Below are 10,562 nucleotides of genomic sequence, written 5' to 3' on the forward strand. Positions count from 1 at the left end.
TATATAAAAATAATTATAAATTTTTAACAATTACACTTAAATTTAACAATTAATGTGATAAAAATTTTATTATCTGAACAATTTTATAATCAGTTCAGTTACTTCTCGAGTTCATGCTCTTGCCGACTTTTGATAAGTATAATTAGTATTTAAAAACAAGAGAGAGAGTATCTAATAGAGATGACGGAGCTTGCATCTCTTCTTATTGCGACAATACAATCAGCCCAGATAGCACATAACGCTAAAAGATAACGAAAAGATATTTTTCCTAAGATATTATTTCGAACAAGTGAAAAGATGTCTGTAAGACATTTTTTCGTCTTGCCGAAAAAGGCAACATAAAACGGATATGCAACGAAGATGTGTGCGTAGTTACGTATACTAGAGACCGTGATGCCTGAGTTGGAAACACATCCTATTTTAATTTTTAAAACTTTATTTTGATCTTTATTTTAAATGTTTCATTGTGTATAAAACATTTGTGCTATGCTTACAGTGGACGAGATTCTGGATTTCTTCATTCTCCAAAATATTATAACTAAATTAAAAACACTTATACACATTACCGAAATCCACATATAATTTATTTTGAATACAATTTTTTTTAATCTGATATAGAGTTACGTTGCTGAAATTTTATAATTTACACATTTTTATAATTTGTAGATTACATTAATAAAATTAAAAACTATATTAAAAAGATCATCAAATTAATTGATCATATAACGCAGTAAATGATTGATTGATGTCTCGTATTTTTGGAGGCATTCTAGGCATTTTCGAATCAAATATTTAAGCATTCGCAGGTGAACATGCGATCTTCACCTATAGAAAACTTGATGTTTCAGTTTGAACTATTCGGAATATATCATATCTTATATCAACTGTTATCATAGATAACATTTATTACATAATAGACCTTACGAAATGATTTATACACAGCAAAATTCATCGCTGTTTCCCAGATCTATTGCATTAAGAAAAAGAAATTATTTAAAATACAATCGCAATCGATGGTCGAAGATTGTTCAAATCATCCTGAATTTTATACATAATCGAGAATATGATTAAGAAATTGATCAAATAAACTGTTATCTATGATAATCTAACTGTTATCATAGATAACAGTTTATTTGATCAATCTCTTATTCATATTCTCGATTATGTATGAAATTCAGGATGATTTGAACGATCTTCGACCATCAATTAAATTTAATTTGTACAGAACAAACAGAAATATGTTGAATTATTTCATTATTCAACCCGACCTCACGAAAAGCTAAAAGAAGTACTTGAAGATATCGGGTTTCAAGTTCATCATTGCAGTCATCGAAACAAAAGCTCATTTCTAAATACACAACAGTTTGTATGTAAGTATTTGCTCTCAATATGCATGCAAAAATTAAATTCTAAACAAGATTATTATTTGAATCATAAATTTTTTATCATATTACTTTTTTTCTATTCATTTTATAATTTTTTAACTGTATTGTTTATTTCTACAGACATGGTTACTTCACAATACACTTTTGCATTTTTGGATAAAATGCCGCATAATCTAAGGGAGGAATTCATGAATGAGTTTGCACGTAGATTCCAGGAAATAAAAGTTAAAGAATACAAACCCTGCCGAAAATGGTCGATTAAAATCGATTAAAACATAATTCGTTTTAATCGGTTTTAATCGGTTCAATCCGCGCCCGGATTAAAAAGTAATCGATTTTAATTCCGAACGAACTATAATCGGTTTTAATATCGCTTTCGCGGATTATTCTTCCGGACGTCACGCATCTGAAAGACAAAAATGAATAAGGACAAGGAACCAACGGTCCGTTCGCAATCGGACTTATACGGACGCATTTCCCGCGCATACGAGAATTTGCGGAAGTCGGAAACCGCCAACATAACGATCGGGCTGGCGGAAGCGCGACTCCAAACCCTCGAGGCCAACTGGGCGAAGTTCGAGTTCCAGCACAACAAGCTGCTCGAACACTGGGAAGCCCTGTCGGACAGCACGTACGTGAGAACCGACATGCCAACGTTGGCAGAGGAGGCTTACCTGACGCAGAAGGGCATGTTCTTGGACACGCTACGACGCCTCAGAGCCGCGGAGAGGACCGAGATTCCAGCAGTCGGACCGGCTCCGTCACAGCCGTCGCAAACAACCCTGCCGAGAATCCAGCTCCTGCAGTTTTCCGGACTCTACGAGGATTGGCCTTCGTTCCGCGACCTCTTCCACTCGCTCATCGGGAAGGACACCTCCGCTGCCCCGGTAGAGAAGCTGCACTACCTCAAGGCGTGCCTAAAAGGAGAGGCAGAACTCCTAATCCGCAGTCTTCCGACGACCGACGAGAACTTCGAGCGCGCGTGGAAAGCGTTAACGGACTATTACGAGAACAAGCGCCTGCTCGTGCGGTCCTACATCGCGAGGTTCACGGCAATCCAGCGGCTGAAGGCTGAGTCTAGTGCGGACCTACGCAACCTTTATCACGGCGTGCTAAGTACCGTCTGCTCGCTCGAGAGCATCGGACGACCGATCACGCGCGGGGAAGATCTCTTCGTGCATCTCGTGGTAGATCTGTTGGACTCCCGATCCCGACGCGAGTGGGAGAGCGCGATCAGCGATACGACAGATCCGCCGTCGTACGCGGAACTAATCCAATTCCTCGACCGACGGCTACACACGCTCGAGTCATTGCCGCCAAGCAGAACGGAATCGAGTTACGCGAAACCGGAGACCATTTCCGGGCGCCCGACGCGCGTGCTTCACCCCCGGAGACCGGACGGCCAGGGCGGGCGGTGTACGATGTGCAACCAGGAGCACCACATCATGTACTGCGACGCGTTCAAGGCGAAGACGGCGTCGGAAAGAAGGAAGCACGTCGGAGCGAACCAGCTGTGCTTCAACTGCCTCAGGAGGCACTAGGTGAGCGAGTGCCCGTAGGAGAAGACGTGCTCGTCGCGGCGAACGCCATCACACGTTGCTCCACGACGCAGGCGACACCCACGAGGTCGCCAGGGCCTCGCTCTCCGCAGCTCGAAGCGCGAAAGCCGCACCGGAAGTGCTTCTCGCGACCGCGCGCGTTCGCGTGGCCGATAAGTTTGGAGCCCTGCACGCCGTGCGTGCCTTAGAGGATCAGGGCTCCGAAATCTCGCTCGTGGCCGAATCGCTGGCTCAGCGCCTGCAGCTGGCCCGGGCACCCACCTTGACGTCCATAGTCGGCGTTGGCGGGCGGTCCACCGGCACTCGGGGTCAGGTTGAGCTCGCTCTCACGCCGCTGCGCGACGGCCCACCCCTGCAGGTATCAGCGTTCGTCTTGGACCGGCTGACGAAGCACAACGGCGGCCTCCGGGCGGATCGGCAGTCGTGGCGCCACCTCGATGGCCTGAAGCTCGCTGACCCGGACTTCTTCGCGTCCGATCCGGTGGAGCTTCTCCTCGGGACAGACGTCTGCGCGAGCATCCTCCAGCCAGGCTTCCGCCGCGGAGGACCCCGCCAACCTGTGGCACAACAAACAACGCTGGGTTGGATCCTCTCGGGTACAGTCGGCGTCACGGCCGCAGGGCGGTGCGCTCATACTTACCCTGCTTCCAGGTCACCAAGGGTTACCAAGACTTCTCAGGGTAGGCGGGCGTCCCAAGCACGCTCTACTGGCTTGCGACGAGAGGCATCAGGTGACCCCGCCTAGCTCATCGCACCTCACGCGAGTTATCGTCGAGGCCTGTCACCGGCGAACCTTCCACGGAGACGTGCAACTCACCCTAGGGTCCAGCAGACCGCAACTCTGGAGTCCCCGAGGGCGGCGGCCAGCCAAAACCGCGAGCAAGCAGTGCGTCGCCCGGGCGCGATGGCGAGCGGCCACGCAGCAGCGGACCATGGGGGACCTGCCATGTCTTCGCGTCGCCCCAGCAGGACCATCCCTGCGCACCGGCAGGGACCACGCCGGCCTCATCTAGCGACACACGACGACAGGGCGCGGACCTCGCTCGCCCAAGGCTGTCATCGCGCTTCTAGGATCGCTGGTCGCAGGAGCTCCAGTGCTCCCTCCTCCATCGCCCAAAGTGATGGACCACCAACGCCGAGGCGCGAGTCGGGCGGCTCTGTCCCAGCCAGAGTGACAGCACGCCGCCAACCCGATGGCCTCTCGCCCGGATCACCAGCGTGCATCCGGGAGACGACGGGCGAGTCCGCGTGGTCACCCTCCGCACCGCGCCAGAGCTGACGCGCCCGATCGCGAAAATCGTCCTCCTGCCGGAGAGTCGCTCCGACGAGCAGGAGGACGAGCCCGCGCACCGCGCCTAACGAGCCCACCCGTCGGGCTGCAAAAAAAAGGGGGTGTATTATACGACTGCCTAAATTAATTGTACAGCACATTATGCAGTACATAATTGCGATGCATATTATGCGCGAATATCTGTATTTTGCGATGTAAATATGTACATGTGCTTTCCGAAAGTGAAACATTATAATTTGCTGTACGATCGGCATAATTAACACGAGCGTGTAAACAAAATTGCATAAAAATTACCTGGCGTCTTTTGCGGCCTCTTGTACAGTCGATCAGCTGTGACGTTCCAGCTCGCGCTCCCGCGTCTCGCTTCCCGCATCTACAAGCCATGAGTGGAATTCGGCGTCACGCGGCTTAGGTGAGGCTAGGTGAGCCTCGCGCCGTATCTAATTATACATATAATTAGCGCTACCTATGCGATCAAATCACTCATACTCACCGATCACTGTCTCACGCCACGATATCTCCGCCTCGGTCCCGTCTCGTCTCGGCGGACACTCCGATGCACCGTAGCACTCCGCTGCGCATTGCACAATTCTCGACCACACGTGTCGCCGATCGACCACCGTGGATCATACGCGAGCATCGTGCGTAACTCGCGGCGCCGTTCATTCACGGCCAGTCACAGGGCCGCGCCATGCGGGGGCCAACAAAGCGCTAACCAACGGCGTGCTATGTCGCCGGAGTTTCGGCGAGGCGGGCGGGATGTTTGAGATTGAGCGTCTCCAAAGGGAGCGCTCGAAAATTGGCGCGTTAGCGGCCATCTCGCGCGGCGCACGGCTCGCCGCGAATCAGATCACGCGTAGACAGCGGCGCTCAGCAAATCGCGCCAGGCCCGTGGCATTGCTCGTGCCGTTCAAAGCGGGCCACGCAGTGGTCATCCGAGAGAGCCGAAATTACAAACAAATGCGAATAACAAGTTCTAATTTTCCGAACCAAAATTATTTAAAATACAATCGCAATCGATGATCGAAGATCGTTCAAATCATCCTGACTTTCATACATAATCGAGAATATGATTAAGAGATTGATCAAATAAACTGTTATCATAGATAACTTAACCCAGTAAAAATTTATAGATGAAATATATCAAAGTGATATTTGTAATACAAATAATAAATGTGCGATATATATTCATATAAATAAATTTAAAATTGAAGTGAAACAATAAAGGCTACGTTTATTATATAATAGACATTACGAAATGATTTATACACAGCAAAACTCATCGCTGTTTCCCAGATCTATTGCATTAAGAAAAAGAAATTATTTAAAATACAGTTGCGATTGTATTTTAAATAATTTTTTTTTCTTAATGCAATAGATCTGAAACTTTGAAACGCTCGAGAAGAATGTTTATCTTCGTTTATTATTATATAATAAACGAAGATAAACATTCTTCTCGAGCGTTTCCAAGTTTGCTCGGAAGAGAGAAGGGAAAGACAAACATTCTGCCAATTCCCCTTATAAATTATAGGCAGATATAATTATGAACACTTCTGTGGATAAGCTACTAGTACAGTGTAATAAAAAGGAATATCATCATGTAGCTTATAATCATTTTGTCTATCTTTGTATTCTTTAACTTTAATTTCCTCGAATCTACGTGCAAACTCATTAATGAATTCCTCCCTTAGATTATGCGGCATTTTATCCAAAAATGCAAAAGTGTATTGTGAAGTAACCATGTCTGTAGAAATAAACAATACAGTTAAAAAATTATAAAATGAATAGAAAAAAAATAATATGATAAAAAATTTATGATACAAATAATAATCTCGTCTAGAATTTAATTTTTGCATGCATATCGAGAGAAAATACTTACATACAAACTGTTGTGTATTTAGAAATGAGCTCTTGTTTCGATGACTGCAATGATGCAAACTCGATATCTTCAAGTACTTCTTTTAGCTTTTCGTGAGGTCGGGTTGAATAATGAAATGATCCAACATATTTTTGTTTGTCCTGTACAAATTAAATTTAATTAAAAATTTATAGATGAAATATATCAAAGTGACATTTGTAATGCAAATAATAAATGTGCGATATACACATATGAAATTTAGAATTTAAATGAAAGAATAAAGGTTCTTACGAAAGAAATTTATCTCTTATGTTAGCCACCTACACGTATACATACGACGGATTTTTAAAATTAATAAAAACGAAGTTCTTTCTTATACCGCATCTTTGATATAATAATATATTTACCTCCATATACGCTGTATACCGCGTATCTTCCGCCATAGCTTCTAAAGATTCAGATACGCGTACGTACCTGATGGGCTATACTTGATATAAGCATTGTTTTACCAGGTCGAAACATATGATAAATATTTCGAAAAGTTCGGGCATTTTTTTAGTTCGAATATCTAGCACTTCGAATTTGAATCGTTCTTTATCACCATATGTTTTGTTGGCGTATTCAACCATTTTTTCCATAATGTCTGTATCTTTATATATTAATAATATATAATTATTGCATTAATTGATGATAATTTATATCACATAGTGTATGTGAGCGCGTCTGCGCGAACTATTATATTCTTACAATTTATTATTTTTACTTACCAATCATTGTTACATTTGGATCAAGAAACGGAAGAAGAATATCCTTTGTTATATCCCCGGGTCCACAACCGACATCCATACATTTTCCAGATATATTTTGTAGATCTTTGTCGAACTCATTGAGTAGAACGTCAAACTGCCTCAATTTTAGGTTTTCCGCCGCTGCCATGGCCAAGACTGCTCGAATGGTGTCGTATTTTGCCACCGGACTAAATGTTTCATGGAAATCCACTCCTTTTCGTTGCTGGTATCCTTTTGTTACAATTCTGGCTTTGTAACGATCCGTTGTTCCATCCGCCTTAGTCTTAATTTTGTAGACCCATTTATTGGACAGGATCCGTGATCCAGGTGGGCAGGTCGTTAAGCTCCAGGTTTTGTTTTTCCTGTATGCCTCCATTTCTTCGTCCATGGCCTCTTTCCACATTTTTGCACTTGGTCCTTGAACTGCATCCTTGTAACTTAGAGGTTCATCTCCCTCTGCAACACATAAGTAATTATTAAAAGAACCTGCAACATTAATGTATCTAGCAGGAGGTTTCAGGCTCGATCTATCTCGCAACATTCGTTCTGTTGCTTGCTGTCTAGATTCTTATCCTTCTCTTGGTTCGTGTAGTTGTTCTGCTTGTTCTTCAGAAGTGTCAGAGTTGGTTGATTCTTCTTCGATTTCATAGAAGTTGCTCGATCCGTTACTTTCTCCCTCTTCTTCTTCTTCAGTTTGATTTTCTTCAGTTTGATTTTCCGTTTCTTCTAAGTTTTCTCCATTTCCGCTTTCCTCTGATTTTTCTGAAGTCTCTCCGTATACATCGATCCAAGTTGCAGTTTTTTCCTTATATCCTTTTTCCTTTTGGCTTTTGCATTTTTCTGATTCCTCTACGAATACAACATCTCGCTGTGTATCTACTTTATTTTGGTTCGGATACCAAATTCTGTAGTTTTTTGTTTCGTCTCCATATCCTACATGTACTCCCTCGGTTGCTTTTGAATCCCATTTCAACCTTTTTTGTTTAGGAATATCCTTAATGTTTAAATGTGCCAGTCGTTCGTGCCATTTTTGCAGGGAATTGTTTCCTTTGCTTTTTTCTAACATAAGGGCCTCTTCCGTCAGTACTCTCTGTATTTTCAATTTGTAGAGATTGCCTTCCTTCTCTCCGACCATAATCGTACGTTTGCCGGATTGTATTGCACAGTGTTTCTTATTTCCTGTGACTGTGTATTTTCGATTTGTTATTGCTCCATATGATACGAAGTTGTACTTGACCTTTTGAATAAAGTGTACGTTAGACAAGTGTTTATTTTCTTCCCAGCTCTTACCTGTGTTGACGCGTATTGGAATTTCGCCAACTCCGTACGATAGAAGGAGATTGCCATCTCCTATCTTGAAATTCTTCGGTTTTTCAAACTCTACGTAATTTACCAGCCATGTCCTGTTCGAGGTCATGTGGGCCGATGCTCCTGAGTCTAAATACCACTTTTCTTCATCAGTTTCCTCGTTATTACTTTCTTCTTCTCCTATTAGAGCCTCGCTTTCTTCTTTTGCCTTTCCATTTCTTTGACTCTTGCTTCTGCATTCTTTTTTCCAGTGCCCTTTCTTTCCGCATTTAAAGCATTCTCCGGTCCTGCGTTTTGGCTTAATTTGCTCATTAACCTTGCTTCTTTGACCTCTTCGTGCTTTCACTGTTAGAGCGCTATCGGTAGTTTTATCCTGTATGTTTGTCCTGGCTTCCTCTATCATTAATCTTGACGTCAAATTTGCCAGCGTTCTTTGTTCTTCATTTAAAGATTCCCATGCGCATGCAAAATGATTCAGGCTTGAAGGCAGTGTCAGCAAGATTTTTGTTATTATCATGCTTTCCGTCACCGGTTCTCCCAGTGCCTTTAATCTGTGGCTAATATCTTCTATTTTTGCTATGTAGGACAAAATATCATCCTGCGGATCCTTTGTTAACGCAAACCATTTCGCCTGCAGCATGTGCTTGCTAGTAGCGTTTTTGCCTTCATATACAGACACGAGTTTGTCCCACATCTCTTTGGCATTTTCACAATTTGCTAAGTGTAACATTGATTGCTCACTTACGTTCAATATTAAGAGTTTCTGAGCTGTGCTATCCGTTTTTACCCATGCTTTTAGCTTCTTTTGGTATTCTGTTACCTCTGCTTGATTTTCTCCTCTGGGCCTCTCCGGTTTGTTCGCGTGGCCTTGCACCACGTCCCATGCTTCTCCAGAAGCCAGAAGAATTTTCATTTGGAATTTCCACATGTTTCAATCTTGCTCTCCTTTTAACTTATTTATTCTTTCGTTCTCCCGCTCCATGTTTTCTTTTTGTGTCCTTGAGGTATTTCTCGCACTGTTTGCACGTGGCCGGCTAAAACATAAGCGATGTTTTTTGCAATGTTTTGGAGGGATGGCTAAAGTCATTTTTCCTCGGCAATTCATTTATCACGTGAGCTCGTACATTGAATTGTCCTTATTAACATGATTACTTTGATGCTTTTTGGCCAACTTTTCGATTTTGATTTCGATTACGCATTCCGATACATTATTCATTATGCATGTAATGTTTGTTGGCTTTTGGTTTTAGACTTTAGATTATAAGTTAATCAACGATTTAATTTAATCATTTGCTGAATCAGTTTTTTTAATTTTGAATGATGACTCTTATTTCCATATCGAACGTTTAAGATACTCGCGGATGGAAAATGTTCAATCATGAAAATTTTTTTCCAAGAATTTTAATGTTGAGATTTTTATCGTTCATAGATCCTTTATTTTTTGATGGTCTGTGATCTTTGGGGTTGATAATTTATAATCTCCGTTATAAGGGGAACAGAGAATTATATAAAATATATTATACAAAAAAAGAGATTATATATTAAAAAGAGAAACATTGAACAATTTATATATATATAAAAATAATTATAAATTTTTAACAATTACACTTAAATTTAACAATTAATGTGATAAAAATTTTATTATCTGAACAATTTTATAATCAGTTCAGTTACTTCTCGAGTTCATGCTCTTGCCGACTTTTGATAAGTATAATCCTACGGTGCTATTATGACTGCGACTGTCTTAGATGCCTCTAAGCTGGAATTCGCGTCCTAGCGCGAAACTGCAACGACAAATTGAAAATAGTCTAAAAAATTCCTGCTTTTTGTTTTTTTATATTATTTTATTTTTTCTATTTCTTATTTTTTTAAATTTATGTATATATTTTTTATTTTTGTATTTGTTTTAATATTGTCGCGAGTTAATATATTTTATATCTTTTTTCTTAATAATACGTTTCGTAAAAAGATAAGAAATTCAAAAATTATGTTTTCTGGCTTTACCTTTGCGAATATTTCTACAATATCCTTATAATTGAGATTGTTGGCCATTTTCTTTTCGATTGGTAGGATTGCTAAATCCTATATATTGTTAAATGAGGTTCTATAAACGGGCGGCATTGAGCCGGGTAAGGGCCAATTTCACCAAGTCCGGTTAGATGAACCGACGGTCAAAATTAGCAGGGTTCCAACTGAAATGATATGAATGCTTGGTTTTCCTTCACCTCTATATTCTGTTGGCCATCCTGTTAATTTTAACCGTTGGTTCATCTAACCGGACTTGATGAAATTGGCCCTATGGAAAACATCCAAGGTAGGAATGGTGGTATTTTTTTATTGTTTATTTCTTCACATTTTTCGTATAATTTGCGA

At 41.9% G+C, this 10,562-nt stretch overlaps 1 long non-coding RNA gene across 2 annotated transcripts; it reads right to left on the reverse strand.

Moving 5' to 3' along the window:
* Positions 1-1,851: 1,851 nt before the first annotated feature.
* Positions 1,852-5,340, reverse strand: LOC115241504. 2 transcript variants are annotated; one of them, XR_003884914.1, is made up of 4 exons: positions 3,585-5,340; positions 3,206-3,501; positions 2,060-2,302; positions 1,852-2,002 (listed from the first exon to the last, which is right to left on the reverse strand). It is a non-coding gene; the product is annotated as an uncharacterized LOC115241504 (long non-coding RNA). The 2 variants fall into 2 exon arrangements; XR_003884913.1 differs by having other exon boundaries at positions 1,852-2,302.
* Between the last annotated feature and the right edge of the window lie 5,222 nt (positions 5,341-10,562).

The sequence above is a fragment of the Formica exsecta genome, unplaced genomic scaffold, assembly GCF_003651465.1.
Source record: "Formica exsecta isolate Colony F162 unplaced genomic scaffold, ASM365146v1 scaffold50, whole genome shotgun sequence".
NCBI lineage: Eukaryota > Metazoa > Arthropoda > Insecta > Hymenoptera > Formicidae > Formica > Formica exsecta.